This window comes from Rhinolophus sinicus, linkage group LG01 (assembly GCF_036562045.2).
Source record: "Rhinolophus sinicus isolate RSC01 linkage group LG01, ASM3656204v1, whole genome shotgun sequence".
Taxonomy (NCBI): domain Eukaryota; kingdom Metazoa; phylum Chordata; class Mammalia; order Chiroptera; family Rhinolophidae; genus Rhinolophus; species Rhinolophus sinicus.
Genome location: NC_133751.1, coordinates 147,251,025 through 147,273,885, shown reverse-complemented (window position 1 = coordinate 147,273,885; position 22,861 = coordinate 147,251,025). Strand labels below are relative to the sequence as shown.

The following is a 22,861-nucleotide window of genomic DNA, read 5'->3' as shown; positions in this document are numbered from 1 at the left end:
AAAAAATGTTTTAAAAATATGTAAAAACATTTTTCCACATGAAACACTGAGATTTTGTTTTCTGAAGTTTCATTATATTTTTCTCTATATTAAAGCTTTTAACTATCACTTATTAATGAGTTTGATACATTTAGCAAGCCAGTCATTCAGTAGACTATTAGCTCTTAATAAATTGATTTTTGGTGAAGTCACCTGATCCCTAGAAGATTCCAACTACTTGATGAAGACTTACATGATACTGGGAATTGAATAACAAGCAATACACACTCACACGCTCATATATAAACATATAGGTATAATATATCAACCTGCCTTTCAGCTATAACCTGTGAAGCTGTGCACAAAGAAAGTGCATAAAGTAGCCTATGGCACACGTTAAATCGGTGGAGCTATCACCTCATTAAGGTGAAAGAAAATAGAAAATAGTCATTAAGCAATTTATGGAAAACATGTTATAGAACCTTAGAAAATGAGTATTATCCCCTAAGTCAAAGAGTTTAACACTAAAAATTTATCAAGTATGATCTTGATAAAAGTTGAGCAGAAAACTGAAAGTAGAATAGAAAATCTCAGGATTAGATACAAAGGGAGTTTAGTGATATAAGGACTTTAAGGAAATTAAGAATTCACTGATAAAATTTAAGTCTAGAGGCAATGTGTACTTAAATGACCATGAGACAAATCAGTGATGTGATCTTGAGTTTACCCTGTAAGCAGGGGAAAAGAGGAAAATATGCAAATGATATTGTATTTGAAATATACCCAACTTTGTATAAAGCACTGCAAAAGAAGCAGAAATCAAAATTATGTTTTTTTTTTAAATTTAGGAATTCCAATTAAACACTTCAGCCTAATTAAGAATAATCAACAGAAAAGAGAAGCATTCTTACATCTACTTGCCACCATTTTTTAATTATAATAAGAGGAATAAATACTGAGAGTTACCATGTTACCTATAAGGAAACAAAAATCAGGATGTTCTGAACTGTAAGTTCCATTAAGACTGAGAGGAAACAGATTTTAAGGAAAGGCTTGATTTAAGAATTTTGTGCTCAACTGATGTTTATTTTTTTTCATGTGTGAAAGGAATCTAAAAGTATTTTCAGGTTTTCAAGTCCTCAGAAAATATGTTTCCCAAACCACCGTAGAAGAAAAAACTTTATGAAGACATACTCATGAACTGAAAGATGACTTTTTAAAACTTCAGTGAAACAGCTGTGATGTCTGTGTTGCAAATCCAATTGTCAATCTGTAATGTGTATTTTACTCAGCTTATCAATGAAAGTTGAAACAGTTCATCACTATGTCCTTTTTGAACATGTTTTTCACTTGATTTTTAGACCATTACTCATTTCACATTACTCATTCTTAATTTACTTTCTTGATTTTTCCTCATCGCTAACTTCGAAGTATTACAGCACCATGGGACTTAATCTCTCTGCAGTCACTCTTTGGTGATGGCAACTATTTCATATTTATTTTTACATTTTTAATTAAAATGTGCTTAGCATACACGACTTTATTCGTTTTAGGTGCACAACATAGTGATTTGACATTTATATATCTTCCAACGTGAACAACCATTTCATATTTAAACTAATATAAAGACTTTAAATACTATAAGCAAGTAACTCCCAAATTTGTATGTCCAGCCTGGAGTCTTTCCCTGAACCCCAAACTTACACAGCCATCTTTGTACTTAACTAACTGGATGTTTAGTTAGCTCTTAACAAGTACCAAACCAATCTGTTGATATACACCAAACCTGTAACTCCTTCACCCGAAACAGCTCTTTTGCAATCTCTCTATATAAATAAATGCTAACTTTAGTCTTGTAGTTCCTGAGAACAAAATCTATGGAGTCATCCATCATTCATTCTTTCACTTATTGCACATAGCCAATCCATCAGCGGATCTTTTAGTCCTACCTTTAGAACATACTCAGAATCTGACCACTTCCCATTTCTTCAATCACTACCATCAATTCTAAGCTAGTATCATCATTCCTTGTTTGGATTTTTTAGCGACCTCGTACATATGGTCTTCTAACTTTCATTCTTGTTTTGCTGCAGTCTGTTCTAACACTGCAGCCAGCGAGATCTTGTTGAAAGGTAAGTCAGACCATGTCATTTCTTTGCTTAAAGTCACTCAGTGGTTTTCTACTCAGGGTAAAAATTCAAAGTCATTATATAATGGCTTAAAAAGTCCTACAAAATATGGCAGCATCTATGGTAGTCTCTGACCTATCTCTTGATGTTCTTGTTCTTGACCACATCAGCCTATTTAGTGTTTCATGAACCAACTAAGCATATTTCTGCCACAAGACCTTTCTAGATTTGTTCCCTCTGCCTGGGAAGCCCTTCCCCCCTATGTCTATATGCCTTATTCCATGACGGACTATCTTGTCTTTGCTCAAATACCATTGAGACCTTTTTTCATTATTCTTAGAACTTCTTGTACATCTTTTCCACTATTGTTCTCTACAATATTTCTCACAATCGTATATAACGACTTTGCAGACTATGGCCAGTGGGCTAAATCTTACCTACCACCTGTTTTTTTCATGTAAAATTTTCTTGGAACACAGCTATGCCCACTTTTTCACATGTTGCTTATGGCTGTTTTTTCACTATAGTGGCAGAGTTGAGTTTTTGCAACATACATGTGGCCCACAAAGCCTAAAACATTTACTGTTTGGCCCTTTACAGAAAGAGTTTGCTGACCCTGATACACACTATGTATTTGCTTGGGAGTTTTTTGCCCATCTCTCCCCACAAGAAAGTCATCCCTAGGAGGGCAAGTTATTTATTTTTTTTTTCACTGTCATATCCCTAGAATAGTACCTACCACATAATGGGTGTTCAGTAAGTATTTCTGGAATAATTAAATGACTGAATGAAAGAAAAGACATGGTGTGGTACAGTAATTAAAAGATATATTAAAGGACTTTAGGCTTTAGAGACAAAAATTTCACTAGATTGTAAGCTTTGTTATTATGTATCATTATCATCTAAAAATAATTAATATGCTTTCAATTAAGCATGTTTTCAATTAAGAAAAGAGATTCCTGTGTAAGGATGGTAAAGAGAAGCTAAGAATTTCCCTCCTCTGATACCTAATGATATGAGCTACAACAATTTTTAGAAAATTATAAGAACAACAGAACCAGAAGAAAAACAAAACATTTCATTAGCAGTAACCAGAAATTAGAAACAACATAGAATCTCATGTCATATATTTCAAATGATGATAATCAAGGAAAGAAACAGATTTGCTGAAGTGTACAATGGCTGGTCACCTAGTCCCCAAAATTTATCTTAATCTCAAGATTATTATTGAATTTGAGAATCATGATTAATGCACATAAAATAGTAGAGGGATAGATGTATAGGGTCTCCTTACATCGTTTTTTTTTTTTCCTTACCATGTGAAAATAGAAATAGCTGCTGGAAAGAAATGACTAAAAGGTGAGAAGAGAAGGATGAGAGATGATTTCTTGGCAGAAGCAGAGCCTTCAAGACTCCTGAATTGAGAGAAAGATCTCATTCACAAGGGCTATCTCCCTATGGAAATAAGATATGTTCCCTCTCCTGAGTAGTTAGGGCAACCTCTAACAAAATCTCAAAGAAGTAAACCCAATTCCTCCTACAAAAGCTGCACATAAAATCTGCCACCAAAACCAACTGAATTGTCTCCCTCTGTTTGTATACTTTAGCCATACTAGGTAGCTCACAGTTTATAACATATATAAAGAGCCATTTTTAAAGATCCAGCCTATATTATGTAGTTTCCAGGTAATTTTTATTTGTTTTCCTTCTCAGAGGGTAATTTCTATTAGGTTGCCTCTCTTCAGTGAAGAATGGAAGAGGGAGAGGGGGAAAGAGGGAGGGGGAGAGAGAGAGAGACAGAGAGAGAGAACAGATGGGGGGAGAGAGAGGGGTTATAAAAAAGTAATTTGAACTCAATTTGGGTAAGGATAGTTTAATGTCATTGATTCTCTTTTAAACAAAACCTAATGATATTTTTTGGTAAATGATTCTGGTAAAATAGTTAAAAGCTTCCCAGAATAAGCACAAAATAATGCTTTCCAGTATTTTTGTCTTAGGTGGAGAAGAAACTAAAGCTAAGGAATTATTAATTCAGTGTTTCACTCAGAACAAAAGCTGATACAGAATCACACAGTTGCTGAGTTTATCAAATCAGCAGCAAAATAATGAATAATTATGTCTAGGGAGAAGTCAGAAGCAACTATTGGCAAAATTTCTTTAATGTAATATTTGGACACTATAGTATCAATGATATACAATATGAAAACACTGTTACTCTACTATGTGCATGCTAATAGATACATGGCTTTTCAGTTGGATGAGACCTTCTATGGGAAGAGTACTAAGAAACTTTTTACCTATGTACAGTTCACTTATGAGGGAGAAGAGCTTGACAACTTCTTGGGTTTTTTTAATCACTGAAAATCCATGATAAGGGAAAGAGATTTTAAATAATCTGGTTCATGATTATTTGTAAGTCAAAAATTTTTCTGGAAAAGGTGTGTTGAATCAGTATTGACAAAGCATAAGCTATAGGACAAGGGACAACACCACTACACTAGTTAAAGAGTTGACATTTGAATATCATTTCTCACACTGCGTTATTCCCAGAGCACAATGGTGGACTTTAAACAATATGGACTTTGATCTTGATTCAGTTTTTAAAGGAAGTAGTAAAGATTGTGCTTCTGGTTGAATTCTGGTCCTTGACTGTAATTTTGAGAATGCTGTGAAAATAAATGAGCAGTGAATATTAAACTCTGGTTTTCCGACTGGAAGCATGGTGTCTGTCAAGACGGAAGGTTGTCATATGAATTTTTGAAATCAAATGGGAGATAAAAATACTTCTGCATGACCTTAAAAAAAAGACCATTTCTGTGATTTCAGAGTGCTTGCTCAAATGGCATGTGTCATTACATTGAGTAGCTTGAAACTATCCTTCAGGGCTAAATTATTACCAAGTTTAATGCTGATAATAATATATTGGTACAAACTATAATGCAAAGAAGTCTTAATCACTGTGACGTGGACTCTTTCACAAATTATGCTATGTATTCTCCTTCCCCCACCTGCACCCAGAAAAAATAATCACTCTCCTGAAGTGCACTCATTTTACTTTGAAAACCTTTATTAGAGTATTTATCACATTGTGTGAGATATTCTGGGGTGTTAACATCTCTAAATTGGACTGTGCACTCCTTAAGTGCTAAAGATTGTGGTCTTCCCCAACAGAGGTGCAGAGGTGTGCTGGTAAATCTTTCTGGGACTAAAAATTGTGTGTGTGTGTGTGTGTGTGTGTGTGTGTGTGTGTAAATGCACATGTGCACACGTGTGTGTATACAGTATGTGTATATGTATATGTATACACATATATGTATATATGTGTAAAGTCTCTATAGCCAATTGATTCTCATGGAATGCTTTAGTTGATTTTTACCAAACTCTTGTGTCTATAGTTCTATCTGTAGCCAACCTATAGTTGGAATTGTTGAAGAATGTGATTCTGACATAGTAAATGGTCATTGATGTTTTGTTTAAATAAATGAGTAAGATGAAAATGTAATGACTTCATTTTTTCATCATTGAGGTGAGTGACATCTTATAACTTGTTAATAGTTTTTAAATATTGGGAGATTATTATTTTACTTTTTTTTTTCCTATTTCACTGTAACACTTTAAGTTTAATTTGCATTAATGTTTTTTCCGTCACTTTCTTAAGTCTCTAGACTATCAACAAAGCATTAAGTTATGCCCTGATGTGTAGTGTTTGCCGATTCGCACCATGGTGAATTTCAAGCTGTAACATTATATCACTGATCACATAATTGGGAAGATATGGGCAGTGGCACACCACTGTATATAGTTTTTAGGGTTTTTTGTTTGTTTGTTTGTTTGTTTGTTTTTTGTCATTCTACAAGTGACAAATAACTTCAAGCGCACAGATGATCGTAAAGCATAATACAATGTGAGTTTTGAGAATTTGTTTTTATTAATAATACGATTTCAGTTTGAAAATATTTATTTTTGGTAATGACTGTGTTTAACAACCAGCTTTCCTGAGAATTTCTGACAATTTAACTTTTGACTCTCAGGAGCTGGTAGGAGTTTATTCAGCACATGACTGCCGCTGGAATGCTGCTGTGCATAATGTGCACAGCTTTATATGACGGACTTGGGTGAGCAACAGGTTGAGTTAACTCAATCAACTTAATTATATTCATCATTATGCCCTTAGTTTTCATGGAAGATTGCTATGGGAAAGACCATACAAATGATGTCTATACACTTGCTATAAAATTACTTCAAAAACTTTGTTTGATATGTTACTCAGTGTTTTAACTTCATCTTGATGAACTGTTAATATTCTTATTTACCAGATAATGAGAATGGTATATTCCTGCTTTGTTTTGTCTGCCTTGAAACTCACAGGTAAATTGTACGCTTGATCACAGTAACTGTTAGTACAGACCAATGATATTTTTAAAGTTAAAAAAAACACTAAATCTTATGTTGAAATCTTAAGGTATACAGAGGGTGCCAAAAAAATGTATGCACATTTTAAGAAAGGAAAAAATTGTATTAAAATTGTAATACTCAATATATACCAATAATAAAAGATGAATACAAGTCATGTTTAACTTCTGCAATTACAAGAGGTGCTCGAAGTGGTTACCATCAGCGTCCACACACTTCTGATTACGGCGAACGACTGCTTGAGCAACGTTGACCCAAGCGTCCACTTACATATATTTCTTTGGCATCCCCGGTATATACATATGTACATTCATACATACATACAAATATAGTTTCAAATAAGGTTTCCTAAGGTACATTTATAGGAAATGTTGAATAAATTATTAATTTGTTTCCTTTATTTACCAAGTTTCAAAATAGTCAATTGGTTTCCTAGTATTCTTCAAAGGTGACAGTGAGGTTTTTTTTTTAGGTATCATTATGGACTCATATATTAAGATATATTTATTGTTGGATATATTTATTGTTTGCATCCATTGTAGTTGTTCATCTTTGACCAGTGGGAGCCATTTCAAATTGGCCTCTTTAAATCGGTTCTTAAGGCCTTTTCACATGACCCAAATAATCTTTGATAGCTTTCATGCTCATTGGTATGATAGGGTATTCTAGGCTTCTTTTTTTTTCTTTCTTCTTCTTCTTTTTTTTAAATTGGGGAATATTGAGGAACAGTGTGTTTTTCCAGGACCCATCAGCTCCAAGTCAAGTCGTTGTTTTCAATCTAGTTGTGGAGGGAGCAGCTCACTGGCCCACGTGGGAATTGAACTGGCAACCCTGTTGTTCAGAGCTCACACTCTAGCCAACTGAGCCATCCGGACGCTCCTAACATTTTATCTTGAGGACATAACTAAACTATATCACTACCTTGCACTCCAACTTGAAGAAGAAGTAGTGCAGTGAATGTTATAAAACAGCTATGAAGAGTTTATGAAGGATTGGAACCAACATTAGCTGACAAAGAACAACTTCTGTCTAAATAATCATAAAAATGTTTAAGTAAAAAGAAAACAGAAAGAAAGAAACAGGGATGCTGGAAGATTCAGCTTGAATGTGATCCTCACATTTCATGTAATACATTAAATCCTGGCTAGGGTGTACCAAAATGGAAACAGGGTTACTATAATAGAAAACTTCTACTACAGCTGTACCTATCTGTGTTTCAAATCCACCCCTATCGCCTTAATGCTTCCAACAAGAATATTTCCTGTCCTGTTGGGCCTGCCGGCAAAGGAGCACGGTAGGTCTTCCCTTTAATCCAGTTGTAAGGCTGGTATGTCGGAGTAAACAAGACAGCTGAGGTCTGATAGATCATCAATAAAATCAAACAACTGACTGATATCATATGTGATAGCGGGGCTGTTGGGATTCACTTTCTTCAGCTGGTCTTCATACATTTCACAAATGCCTTCCATGCATTCATTCACAGATTTAGTCAGCATCAATTTTGCCTTCTGTCCTCTTGTAGGCTGTACAAGCAAAATGGTGTGCGACATCACACCAAACTCTCTTGCTGCAGCCACTGACACTGCCGGGACACACGAGCTTAGCGACTCCAACAGCCAATTCCTGCAAGAGGAACCATAGGAAGGAATTGTTTTTAGGGGCAAATGGTGTTTAGAGACCATAATCTGAGCACACAGATGTCTTCTTGTTGCTACCGCAATGGTCCTTGTTTTTAGGCATTTACAATGGGTGAACTAAGCAGTACATTTGTTTTTTTTCATATTCCCCTTTACCTTTTACCCCCTTTTTAATTTTTTTGAATTACAGTTGACATTCGATATTATTTTATATTAATTTCAGGTGTAGAGCATAGTGGTTAGATATTTATATAATTTAAGAAATAAGCCCCCTAACTGGTCTAGAACCCACCTGGCACTATACATAGGTATTACCATATTATTTACTATATTCTCTGTGCTTTACTTGACATTGCCATGGCTATTTTGTAACTACCAGTTTCTACTTCTTAATCCCTTCATCTTTTTCACCCTGCCCCTCAACCCCCTCCCATCTATCACCCCAACAAGTCTAGTACCCATGTGACACCTAACATAGTTATTACAATATTATTGACTATATTCCTTATGCTATACCCTACATCCCCATGACTACTGTGTAACAACCAATTTGTACTTTTTAATCCCTTCACCCCCAACCCTCCTCCCATCTGGCAACCATCAATATATTTTCTGTGTCTGTGAGTTTGTTTCTGTTTTGTTTATTTTGTTCTTTAGATTCCACATATAAGTGAAATCACATTGCATCTGACCGTCTTTGTCTTACACTCCACTCAGCACATTCCCCTCCAGGTTGATTCATGCTGCCGCAGATGGCAAGAATCCATTCCCTTCCCTGGCTGAGCAATATTCCACTGTATGTATATATATATATATATATATATATGCCACCTCCTCTTTATCCATTCTTCCATTGACAGACACCCAGGCTGACTCCATATCTTGGCCATTGTAAACAATGCTGCAATGAACCTATGGATAAACATGTCCCCTCGAAGTAGCTTTCTTTAAATAAATAACCAGAAGCAGGATTACAGGGTCCTTCTTTATCTCTTGTCTTTGTTTTAAAGTCTTTTTCATCCAGTGTAAGTATTGCTATCCCAGCTTTTTTTGTTTTATTTTAGTTTCCATTTTCATGAACTATCATTTTCCATCCCTTTACTTTCTGTCTGTCTCTCAATCTGAAGTGATTCTCTTATAGGCAGAATATGTAAGGGTTTTCTTTTCTTATCCATTCAGCCCTTCTGTGTCTTTTCATTGGAACATTTAACATTTTTACATTGAAAGTAATTGTTGATAGATATTTAGCTACTGCCATTTTATTATTCATAATTTTGACCTTTTTTTTTTTTTTTCAATCTTAAAGAAATCCTTCTAACATTCCTTGTAATACTGGTTTGGTGGTGATGAACTCCTTTAGCTTTTTCTTGTCTGGGAAGCTCTTTTTCTGTCCTTCAATTCTAAATGATAGCTTTGCTGAGTAATCTTGGTTGTAGGTTCTTGCTTTTCATCATGTTGACTATTTTTTGTGCCAATCCCTTCTGGCCTGCAAAGGTTCTGTAAGAAATCATCTGACAATCTTATGGGAGCTCACTTATAATTTACTAGTTGCCTTTCTCTTGCTGCTTTTAGGATTTTCTCTTTGTCTTTAACCTTTGCCATTCTAATTATAATGTCTTGGTGTGGGCCTGTTTGGGACTCTCTGTGCTTCCGGTTCTTGTATGTCTATTTTCTTCACCAGGGTAGGAAAGTTTTCAGTCATTATTTCTTCAAATAGGTTCTGAATCTCTTGTTTTCTCTCTTCTCCTTCTGGTACCCCTGTGATGTGAATGTTGTTATGCTTGATGTTGTCCCAGGGGTCTCTTAAACTATCCTCATTTTTTAAAAAATTTTTTCTTTTTGCTGTTCCGATTGGGTGTTTCCTGTTACCTTGTCTTCCTAATCGCTGATTTGATGCTCTGCTTCATCTAGTCTGCTGGTGATTCCTTCCAATAGATTATTTATTTCAGTTATTGTATTCTTCACTTCAGACTGGTTCTTTTTCATGGTTTCTATGTCCTTTTTTATTCTTGCTGTCTCTTTGTTGAAGTTCTCATTGAGTTCTTTCAGCATCCAGTAATCATTGTTTTAAACTCTGTATCTGGTAGGTTGCTTGCCTCCATTTTGTTTAGTTCTGTTTCTGTTCTAGTTTTGTTTAGTTCAGCTTTCTCCTGTCCTTTCATTTGGGACGTATTTCTTTGCTTCCTCATTTTTGCTGCCTCTCTGTTTCTATGTATTAGGCAGATCTGCTCAGTCTTCCAAAGGTCTGCCAGTCTTCACCAGGTGGCCTTATGTAGTAGGAGCCCTGTGGGGCCCTTCACAATCTCCCTGGTCACCGGCTCCAGTTGCTTCAGTCCGTTGAGTGGGTTGTGTTTTCCCTCCTGTTATTGTGAGCCCTGATTGACATTGGCTTGTTAATGGATAGGATTGATGCTCAGTCTGATTGGCTGTGGGTTTTGGCCATGTACACAGCTTAAAGTCTGCTGTGTGGTGGGCTTATCCCACTGAATGAGATTCGCTCCAGCAGTGCCTGTTGATACTGCCTGTTGTATGTGCCACTTCTGAGGCTAATTGGGTGGTGCTCTGCTGTGGTCTGAAGCTAACTTCCAGGTATGTTGGTTCTAAGGTCTCTTGGGAGGGGCTCAGTGCAGGCCCTGGTCACCTACTGTCTGTGACTGGTTGGGGGCTACCTGGTAGGAGGTACAAAATGATCCACGGTTGTTTGCTACCTATGTGCTAACCCTGGAGGCACGTGGGAGAAGCCACAATATGAACTGAGGACAGCTGCCACCAGTACCAGGCCTGGGGTATCTCCGCAAAAAAGCCAGGACACACCAAGCCTGCTGCCACCTGTTGGTTCCCTTAAGGGTCAGCCACTGATAACGCCTCGTGCAGTATGTAAGTTGCGTGAGGCAGGGTCTCAGGGAGTCACTAGAGTGGGAAGAGTTGTGCTCACCAGATTAATGTAGACTCTGGTTTTGTGCTGAGCCTGGAGCTACTCAGCAACAGTCTCAGAGCACCAAGGACAGCTGCCGCCTGCCTGGGTCCTGCAGACTTTGATAATTTTACAAGAAAGAATGCAATGCTGGTGGTACTGGCTGCTTTGGAGAAAGTGCCTCTGGCATTGGGGGAGTTGGGTAGGGCCATTTCCAGGTGAGTCAGCAAGGTGGAGCAACAGAGCTCACCAGACCAATTAGATTCAGATTTGGCCTGTGGAGGCGGGCTCAACACAGGAAAGATGGCGACCACCTGCAGGCTGCTTGGGAGATGGACCCCACACAGGGTAAATGGCGACTGTCCTCAGTGCTTGCTTTGAAGCTACACATTTCATTCTGTCTCCTGTATGCCTCCAACGCTCTCTGAGCTATTGTCCATCTGCTGGAGCCTAAGGTGAGTGTCTGTAAGTGAGAGAGTCTGTGTGCAGGCCATTTAAGAGGACACCTGGGTTTCCCGCAGCCTTCCGTCCCACCCCGAAGGTCGGAATCCCCAGTGTTTTTCACAGCCAGATATTGTGGGAGCTCCTCTTCCTGGCACCAGTACTCTGGGCTGGGGAGGCTGGTGTGGGGCTAGTGTCTCTCGCTCCTCTGGGGGGAACCTCCATGGCCTGGATATCCCTCCTAGTTCTCAACTGCCACACGGAGTTTTGGGGCCAGCCATTTTTGTGTCTCCGCTCCTCCTACCAGTTTTGACATGGTTTCTTTTTTATATCCTTAGTTATTAAACTTCTGTTCAGCTTACTCCAGATGGCTCTCCAGATTAATTGTTCTGTAATTTAGTTGTAATTTTAATGTGTTCCCCGAAGGAAGCAGGTACCATGTTTATCTACTCTGCCATCTTGGATCTCCTCTCCTTAAGATCAGAATTATGTATTTTTTAATATAAAACATGTAATGAGTTCATTCTGTTAAACCCAGTTCAAATTGAGGATCACAGAGTTTTTATGTAACTCATTGATTTTATATGTTTCCTTTTTTTGTCCCATACCAAAAATTAATTCCCAAATATACCAACTTAATTACTCATTTGCTTTTTCTCTCAGACTATATATGCAACATTACAACAGCACCAATTAATAGCAAAAAATTTTGGTTACTGGTAACAATTTAAGTGCCTGTTCCTGCTTTAAATTTATTTTTCTTAGATTATATCCTAGAATGAGGGATTTACTATGAAATTACTGTGTTTGTATGTGCTTCCTAAAAATTACCATGTTTGATCACTTGGCATATTCTCTCTGTATCGGTTTGCCACCAACTCCATATACAATTAAGTTCATTTATTTTATCTGGCTTTCATTTTGATGGCATTGCTTTTTGTATTAAATTTGTTTTAGAATTATGTAGATGATTTTATATGGTTCAAAAATCATATCTACAAAGCAAGTCTTATGAGAACTCTTCCTACTATTTTATCTTTACTATCCTGTTCCCTTCCTCCTTATTGATAACCATTTTTTTAAGGTTTTGATTTTTCCTTTTATTTAAAAAAATAGGCAAATATATAGATGAATGGTAGTATACTATTCATATTATTCTTTACTTTGCTTTTTTTACTTAACAATATATACTAGGCTTGACTGTGAAATACTTTACACTACATATATTCTTCATTCCTTTTTAAAAATTGTCTAGTACCCCACTGTGTACATGTACTATAATTAATTCAACCATTTCCCTATAAAGGACATTTGTATTATTTACAGACTTTTGCTGTAACAAATAATGCTTCAATGAATAATTTCTTATATACCTATTTTGTATATTTTTAAATGTTCAGATTCTTGGAAGTGGGATTTTCTAGTTGAAAAATAAATGCATATGTAACTTTGCCAGATGCTGTCAAATTCTCTCTTGTTGGGGTTTTTCCATTTTTCACTCCAACAAGCAATAGTTGAGAGTCACTTTTGCCCACAAGTACCTCACTAGCAGGCTGTGTTTGAAACTTGGATTTTTGCCAATATGTTGGGTGAGAAATAGTATCTCAGTAGTTCTTAATTTGCAAGATTGAGAATGTTTCTTTTTAAAAGCATTTGCATTTCTTTTTCTGTAAAATATCTGTTCAGATCTCTTGCCATTTTCCTATCACGGTGTTGGTCTTTTATTTATTTTTAGATACTCTTTATATATAGGATTATTAAATTGTCTCACATAAGTTACAAATTTTTTTTCACAGTTTTTTATTTGTCTTTATACTTTGGTTGTGGTATGTTTTATATTATTTTTGCCATACATAATCTTTTTATTTTTACATGTTGTGATTTACCACTATTTTACTTCATTGCATTTAGTTTTGACCATTGTTAGAAATATTTTCCCTACTCTCCAGGAATTGACCCATATTTTTTCCTAGTACATGTGTGATTCAAATTTTTATATTTATATATCTGATTTTTTTGAAATTTATTCTTGGAAGAGATCCAAATTCATCTTTTTCTTATGACTACCCAGTTACCCCAACAATACTTATTAAAAAATCCATCCCTTCTTCACTGCTTTGAAACACAGCTTTTATTTATATTAAATTTCCATATGGAATTGGGTCAGTTTCTCAATTTTCTTTTGTGTTTTGTTGGTCTCTTTATCACATGCCAATACCAAGTGTTAAATTATAAAGGCTTTATAGCATATTTTAATATCTGATATGACACACCTACCACTCCCAATGCTCTTCATTTACAGTGTTTTCTGGCCTTTTCTTGTTTTTTTGTTTTTAATTAATAATCAGCTGGGCTTATAACAGTGTTCTTAATCAGGAGTGTTTATCAGAAGCATTGTCAGAGTTTGAAAAAAAAAGAACTAGGTCCCCACCTCAGATCTAGTGACTCTCTGGATATTGGGCCTGAATATGTACTTTTTGAAAAAGCGCTCCAGTTGATGCCGATAATTCCATTAAAAGTGACATATAAAGTATACATTCAAGTTCTAATTCCAGACTACCTTATGGTTTATTTTCTCTCATGTATTTTGGACCTCACTTAATGACTCCTGCATTTACCCAATTCCCTATGACAGAAATCTCTGTGGTCTCACTTTAGTTCTACCTTTTCTTTTTCTGTTTTCACTTAGTCACACATTTTACCTCAAAATAAATAAATAAATAAATAAATCCACATTTTACCTCAAAAATATCTAGCTTTAAACCTCCAATGCGTGGTTCTTTTACCATCTTTCTCATGGACTGTTAAGCAATCTTTTCATACTACAGTCTATCATCTGCACTGCCTACACAGTTATTGTTCTCTTAAAACAAGGTTGATCATGTCACTCCTTTGCTGACTTTTGTTGTCTCTCAGGATAAACTCAACCAGTTTACATGGTACATCAGGCCTTTCACTCTCACGTCCCAGCCTCCTTTTCCTTCTTCATCCATTATTCCACACCTCACATTGGATATTCCTGTTACACTGAAGTTCTCACTAGTGAATGGACACCACACCTAATAATCCTTTGTATTTAAACTTATGGTTTCTTTCAATTAGAATCCACCTCCTCCTCCCTTTGCCTGGTAAGCTGTCAGTATTTGAGATGGTGTTCAAATAGCATCTCTTTGATAAAGCTTTTTCAGACTCCCAGTAAGAATTAGTTGCATCATCCTCTTTATTCTAGCAAAACTTTATTATTTGTATCTTTATAATACAATTTATGCGAGTCTCTAATCTCCCTGGAATTTCCTACATTCAACATCAACCAGAATGTGAGCTTTTCATGTTTTTCCAGCGTCTAGCAGAGTGCATAGCATATAGCAAGCACTCAAATGTTTGTTCAATGAATGAAAAGCTTCATTAGTCTGTACCGATGAAACAGAAACAAGACATGACAGTGGCCAGCTTGTTCTACTATTTGGATATCTCATTCTTTAGGCTTTTTGTAGTCAGCCTTCCTAGACTTTGTTCTCTGTACATGGCAATTCCTTACTGTTTGAAGATCCATGTACAGTACCTATAGTAGTAAATTAAGATATCTGTCCATCTTTACCTCTCTATCTACCTATTTATGAAGTTCTGTTTTTGTCCTAAAAACAGATGCTACTTGAAAGAAGAAAGTGCAATAATTGAGACTATAGGGGTGGCATAATTAGTCTATGGGATAGGTATATATCATATATAGAAGTTCAGAAATAATTATCAGTAATATTGGAAAAGATCTGTTTGATCATTTAATTCTTTTACAACTCTGTACATGATGAAGTACTAACTTAGATAATGATATTAGGTAGAAGACTAAGTGCTATGAGAGCCAGATTGTTTTATAACTACAGTAATTCTTTTTTTTTTTTTCCCCCACCCCCAACTCTATGTCGTAATCTCTGAGACAATCAAATGTGATAACATGAAAAAAGGGAAGGAGTCATACTAAAGAATATTAAGTGCAACTTTTTAGTTAGAGGGTATCAAATACTGGAATAATCCAGTTTTAAATTTCTAGTGTAGCATTATTTTTAAAAATCAGTTTTTAAAGTACAGATTAAATTGGAAAATTAATATATTTGAATTACCAAGTAACACCAAATTAGTTTAGATATATTTTCACATAAAAATTGAAGCTTTTTATATTACTGAAATACAAGAATTCATGAATTTTAGATATCTATGTGAGTTTTTTACCAATTATTTTATTAATTAATTGATTTCCATTTAACGGCATTTCATCTTTGAGAATGTGGCAAAAATATTCTCCAAACTACATAAAGAGCCCTTGATGATAATAAAACTCTTTTAAAAATATTTTAAAGACATAAAATCAAGTTCTTCATTATCATCACTTTTATCCTTTATTCCAACATTTGATTACACTCTTAAGTTCATTGTTCACCCAAGAAAAAGACAACTTTGTATTGTATGCTGTTTCAACTTGAAATTATATATATTCTTTAGAAACATTTTTGAACTGTGGTCTAAAATTACCCAGGAGAATGATAGGAATTTTTAATATGAGACTTTATATAAGTTTATCACTTTCATTACATATGTACATTTTTTCTGTTGATTAGACATATATCCAAACTTTAAATTAATAAATGAATTTTACTATGTCAAATATTTTTCCCACTGGTTTTTTTCTCTAAAAATCAGGCAATGTAAATTAAATATCCTTATGAAACCTATTGTTTGGAAAGCCAATGTGCCATCTTTAAACTCAATATTATTTCAAAACATTGGAAACAAAAATTGAACCATGCTTTGCAGGATATTTTGTAAAGTATTTAAGTAAAATATACATCTTTAGTTATTCGAGTTATTCAAGAGGGCCATTTATTTCAAGAAAAATGTTTTAAAAGAATTCTTTATGAAAACTGAGACAACTTGAATCTAGTAGCCCTTTTAAAAAATCTTTTCAGAAATGAATGTTTTCAACAGTTATGCTAGTGATTAGGCAAAGTGTCAGAAATGAATTGTTAAAATATTATTATACTTTATTTATATGTAGAAATATCAGTCAAGTGCCTTGTTTACTTCCAAATGTTTTAAATACTGTTTGAGTAATTACCACCATTATATAAAAAATCATGAACTTTTTTGCATGTTGCTTTGGAGGGAATATCTAAATTCACACTTACATTTTAATCTATATTTTCCTTCTGGAACATTATTAGTAAATTTTGAAATTGTAGAACTGTTGACCCAGTCATACATGTACAGAGCTTGGCCTCTGAGTTAATTAAATATGAGTTAATAATATATTAAAGGAAATTATTGTCCTTATTACAGTTATTAGGTAGTTACTCAAATTATAGCTTCAAAGGAATGCAGAGCATGGAAAAACTCAGGATTAAATTATGCATTTGAACCTTAGGCCAGCTTTTACTGTACAGACAGTTTTCTGCTAAGAGAGAAATTGTATGTCATTGAAATTAAATGCTTTTCTGGGGATGGAAGGTTCCAGTTTTTAATGAAATTACTGAGTGTGGTGTAGTGAAATGATTAAAATCTGTATTCCGGGAATGTGGCAGGGAAAAAAAATCAATAAGTGCTAGCACAGCTTTGCTGCTCAATGTGAATCCTGAGAATGAAATAAACTACTACAAAAATAATAATTAAAAACATATCAGCACATTAATTTATTTAGCATCAGTCTCCTGAGACATCATCTTCACTAATTTTTAGCATACATTTTACTATGTAATGAGCAGCCTTCTTTTCAAATACCCCTATTAGACAGGCAGTATTTCCGCCCTTCCCCCAGTGCTCCTGCATTGCAATCATTGTACTTGCACTTATTATGTTACAAATGACCGAGGTAAGGCTGACATTCTCAGTGCATGCAAAAAGACCTAGTCTGCCAGGCTTTCTTTTTTTTTTCCTAATGAAGCAGCTTTGTGAAATCTCCCCATGTGTTAATACTAATGAAGATCCTCCAGCACAATTAAAATCACAGCCAGTGGCTGAAGAGGAAACAAAAAACAATAGCGTCTTTTAAGATACATTTATCCGCATTTATATGTACAAAATATACATATATGGTCAAGTTATGTTTTCTAAAGCTTGCCTTTCCTTTACTCTTCTTCCTGAAAATTAAATTATGTAATTTTTAATTATCTGAACTTTCAGACTTCAATGTTTTGCGTGATGGGGGAATACTAACTACCTCAATGAAAACATTTTTAAAATATGTATCTTCTTGGGTAATAAAGCGTTAACCAACGAAAATACTTTTTTTAAGAAATCATTTTTAGGAAGCTATTGGATGTGTGTGGGTAATGTGCACTTTAGTCTAACTTTACTGGTTTCAGAATGTTGGAATTGGGGGGGAAATTGTAGGGTAAAAAACAAAGTTCAAAGAGGTTCTGGTGGTAGACAAATAGCATACCTCGTGTGTAGTTTAAAGATAGAGCAACGGGTTACCAGTTTTGATATTTTAAAAAATGGTCAATTCCTGCAATTAGCTATCCCCTGCTCTTTTTTATACCCTCTCAGAAACTGGGGGGAAAAACTACTAATTTATAATTTTACAGTTTTAATTTATAACTTTACAACGGTTTACTATTTTAACATGTTTTATTTAAATTTTAACTGCATAAACATTACAGCCTGCTTAACTTGCCCGTGTTAGAGCAGTAGCGGTTAATCCCGGGACCATTTTGCGTCCTTCTTTTTATTTTATTTTGACTTCCAAACATCCACGAATTCTTGGCATATTAACTTAGTTGGCTTATAGACTACAACCACATTCTGAGTTTATGGACAAAAAAGTTTAGGTGAAAATGGTTAATCTAGGTTCCCTATTATGTTTTCGGTTTTGAAAAATTACGTTTTCGATTCCTATTTTCTGTCCTCTCCACTTTTACAAGCAAAACACAACATTTAAGTTTCCGAACTTTTTCCTGGGACAAGGAAGAGTGCAAGCTCAAAGCTACAGTATTCTTGGGAGGAAGAAGCAACCCCCTCCCTGTCTTGGTTCCTTTAGGAGCTGATAGGTCATTTATTATTGGAACTGAAATGGTATAAACAATTCTCTCTCTTTTTTCCCTTGTTAACAGCAACTTTCATTGTTAGAGAGAGGAGAGAGAGAGAAGCCTTGTTGGTTGACGTCACTTGGTTCATGAAGCCTTCGCCTAGAAGTGAAGCTGCTGAACAAACCTTGAGAAGAATCATCTCCTGCTTCAATCTGCTGCTGGATAGGAACTAATCAGAGAGAGAGAGAGGCGGAAGACGGAGAAGGAGGGAGTCAAGGGCTTTCCCGATCACAAATCTCACCTCCACTCCAACTCTGTACTTTTCTTGCAAAAATAATAGGAATAAGGAGGTGTTGGGGCTTCCAAAAACAAAAATCGTAACCTTCAACCATCTGGGGAAGGCAAAAATCCCATCCACCGCAACTCTCAGTTCGAAAGTAAAGGTAAGTTACAAATCCTCGGGTGTGAGGGGTGCGGGTGAAGATGAAAATTCCTAATGTTATAAAGCCGGTAGAAACTGAAAAGGAGGAACTACGCTCCTGCGATCAGGGAAGACTCCGGAGTTGCTATCTCGAGGCGCCCGCCCTGCCCGCCCTGCTGGCCCTGCCGCGGCTGTTTACCCTCGCCGGTCGGTGTGTCTCTTTGTTGTGCTGGCTGCGAGGCTGGGGTGGTGCTGGGGTCCCGAGTGGAGTTTGGGGGAGCAGGACGCGGAGGTGCGCAGTCCTGGGTGGGAGGTGGGGGGTGCGGTCTCAGGAGAACGTAAACTTTATTCCTAGCTGCCGGTGCGGGACTTCGGTCCAGCAGGGCCGCGGGCGGGCCGTGCCTCCGGGCGCGGGCAGACGCTGCTGCTGCCGCCGCGGGTCCGCCGCCTTTGTGCCGGCCGCCCTGTGCGGACGCCGGGCTCCGCGTCTCCTGCTTCCTGGCTTTAGCTTCCAGCGCTCAGGTCGCTGCCAACAGTTTTGCTTCTTAAAAAAAAAACCACCTCAAAACCAACAATCTCTGGCATTGTCGAGATCAATGTTCCTGCCGGGGAATATCCGCTGGTCCCCCCCTTCTTGCCGGGGTAGTTTCAAGATTACCCCCCCACCCCACCCCCGCCCGCCCCACCAGTCCGCCTACTGCTGCCCCTTTTTTTGCCTCCGCCCCCTCTTTCCTCCAGGACTGATTAGCTGCGCCGGCCACCCTCACACCCCCCTCCACCCCCAATTCTGGCCTCTTTTGCTCTTTCCCTGCATAGCTTGGAGCTCTAGAGTTTACTGAAAATAAGCTGGGGTGGGGGTGGGGGTGGGAGTGGGGGCAGGTGGGACTGGGAAGAACACCTGGGAAGATGGATATGTCTCTATACCGGGGGTTAGGGGAGCATAGCTGTTCCTACTGTAAATGTCTGTCTCCTAGCAGTTCTTCCCGGGGAACAACCGCCTGCTCTCAACTCTTCTTCGCTCTTTTAATCCTCTTGTCGCTCCCCCTCCCCCTTTGCCCTTTCGCAGCTCCCCTCCCCTTAAAGTAGTTCCACGAACCCCAGAATTGGGACTTGGGAAAGGAAGGAAGTGTTTGGAGAGTCAGACCTGGCCTTGCTGTTTGGGAGATTTTTCTCTTCTTTTCTGGCCCTCTGTATTTATCTTTTGTGTGTTGCTTCCTTATAAAGGGAGAAGCAGCTGCAGTGCTTGGCCGAGTTGAAATTTATCCCTTTGTGTATATTACAATATCCTCCATTTTTTCCCTCTGCCCTCTAAACAACAAGCGTTTCGCCATCTTGGGCAATTTTTATTCCCAAGTCTCTTTCTCTCTCTCTCTCTTTTATTTTTGAGGAAAGGAAAGAAGCCTTAGAAAGGCAAAAAGTGTGTCTGGATAAGACTCAAAGTTTAGGGAATGTTCAGGGGGCCCAGTGACGTCATGTAAACTTTATCGAGAAATTGTCCCAAGAGGAAATTTTCCGCTTAATTTTTTCCCTGTTTTAAAGGACCGTGTAAATTACTGGTTAACGATGAATTGTGCGGTTTATTTTTGTGTTCTGCTCTCAGAATGAACCCTCAACAGCTACACATTTTATGTTTTGGTAACAGGTGGAAAATTGTGTGCAAAAAATGGTATAAACTTTTATAGTGTCCTTTGGTATTCACAGCTTTTGTCTATGTGTTTTTTATTCTTTAAAGGTATCAACTGTTATTTTTAGTCAGCCGTATTCCCTTTCTTACTTCACTCTCTGCTGTGCATTTTTCTTTAATCAGCTTGGTTAATATTTACGTATACTTATTTTAGGTTATCTAGATCTCCTTTTATAATTAAATTTTCTATTTTATACATACTTGTTTACATTTTGAAAATATATAACTATTGAAAATACTTGGAGATACAGGATACTTTTAAAATTTAGTAGCAGGTATTAAGTCAAATGGCAAAAATGTGGTTAGTATTTAAAAGGCAGAATTGATTTTAAAATATATTTTATAACCTCAAACTAGAAGCTCTGTCAGCCATTATGAAAAGATAAACAATAAAAACTAGTGTTGTTTAAATTTGCTTGTCTAAAATAGTTTTTCACATCACGAAAGTTTAGTTGGTCACATGATCAAACTTAATGATACACTGACTAGTATATAAATAAGAGGCACTGTAAATTGAATGGGAAAGTGGAATTCTGTCTCCTGTAGTCATTTGCAGTCAGCATATTTACTTCTCTTCTAACAAGGACATGAAACTGTCTGTATTTAATTTGCATTCTCTTTGTCTTCTGGGTTGGGGAAAAACATTGACTACAATTAACTCAAAAAAAAAAAAAAAGGCTACTAGAAACAATTCTGAATACATTGAAAAGGTTGGTCTAAGACATAAAAACTTATGTTGTGTGTGGTATGTTTTTATCTCTGTAGCAGCCTTCTTTGGTGTTATCTGCTATGCTATTTGTCTAGGAATTTGCTTTATGTAAAATGCTATATAGAAAGCTTGACTGAATTGAATGTCTGCCATTTATGTGAATTGTAGGTAGGTGAAAAATGTTTAAATAGTTAAAAGCACATAGAACAGATGGTTCTAAATTATACATGCAACAAAGGACTAGAAGATTTGGCAGATTATAAATAGCAAGCAACAGAGGATAAGCAGTTTAAGGAAATGGTAGTTAAGTACATTTGATGTCTCACACCTATTGTAAACACTGTACATTGTCACTGTGCTGCCTAATCAATAATTTGGACAACACTGATGCACTTATAAGTTTCAGATAGAAAAAAGTAAGATTTTCCAAATGTTTGAATGGTTGAATGTAAAATTATTTAAAGCCTGTGATGACAAGCTTTTTTTTTTCTTTTCTTTTTTTTTAAGGAAATCAAATTGTATGCTTTAAAAATATTAAGTTATTTATGAGAACTTAATACTGTTGTATTCATGTAATGGTTTGGAGAGTGGTAGGTACACATTTTAAAACCCAGAGAATAGTATCTTTACTGTTCTCATATCTTAAATTAGTCCTGGAGTATAGTAGCCTTTTACTCTTTCAAACACTACAGAAAAATATTTTTAGGCTATTTAGTCTTGGAAATGCGTTTATTAGAATACTGTTGACATAATTTACTAAAATACTTATTAAATGAAGGAAGGATATATTTTAGTACTAAATGAAAAAGATATATTTTAGTGTTTTTGAGTTTTGTGCAGAACATGATGATTTTACTTGGTGAATGTAGTTTACTCTCAGTTTTAAAAATGTAAACATTTTTATGTAGTTTTTGCCTTTCTGGAAGAATCTGAGTAATTATATTTAGGATTTTCAAAAGATTTAGAATAACTTAAAAGTATTCAACTTGGCAGAAATTTGTTTTCATTTTTATAAGCCATTTATTTAAAATGCGTATAAGTCTGTAATGGAAACCTTGGAATTTTAATTCTGTTGCCCTTTCTCCTATTTCTTTGTTTGCATGTTTATTATAGAACTGCAGTGTAAAGGAGCAGATGTTTTGCCAAACATCCTGATGTGTTGCTTTTTCTTATGGGAGTGCATAACTGTTCCTTCTGATGCATCAACTTGACAGCTGGTTGATTTCATGGAGCTGCTAAGAAGCCATTAGTGGTGTCATTGAATTGAAACAGAACAGTCACTCCCAGCTTGAACTGCAATTGTTAATGTCTTTGTTGCTACTTTTGTGTTACTATACAAGATATAGGATATCACAGTTGCGTGAAAGTTCATGTTTTCTGTCTTATCTCCTTGAATTAGTGAATGTATATGTTAGAACCCGATTACTTTTAGGTTTAAATATTTCTCAAAGAAAGAGATTGTAAGTTGTAATTCTGAGTTTTTGACCTAGTTCTAGCTAGAACTACCAAAAGAAGATA

General features: G+C 36.1%; 1 protein-coding gene, 1 long non-coding RNA gene and 1 pseudogene across 21 annotated transcripts in view; 1 reads left to right on the top strand and 2 right to left on the bottom strand.

Moving 5' to 3' along the window:
- Positions 1–6,754: 6,754 nt before the first annotated feature.
- On the bottom strand, positions 6,755–8,297 carry LOC141567491 (enhancer of rudimentary homolog pseudogene; annotated as a pseudogene).
- An 8,873-nt stretch (positions 8,298–17,170) lies between these two features.
- Positions 17,171–19,597, bottom strand: LOC141572325 (uncharacterized). Its single transcript, XR_012497708.1, has 2 exons — positions 19,150–19,597; positions 17,171–18,758 (listed from the first exon to the last, which is right to left on the bottom strand). It is a non-coding gene; the product is annotated as an uncharacterized LOC141572325 (long non-coding RNA).
- The window catches only part of BAZ2B (bromodomain adjacent to zinc finger domain 2B), a 240,557-nt gene continuing 236,453 nt past the window's right edge, over positions 18,758–22,861 (top strand). For all 20 annotated transcript variants that reach the window (XM_074337018.1, XM_074336971.1, XM_019727243.2 and 17 more), the window contains exon 1: positions 18,758–18,972. The gene's annotated coding sequence lies outside the window, so the exon portion shown is untranslated. The remainder of the gene's footprint in view (positions 18,973–22,861) is intronic.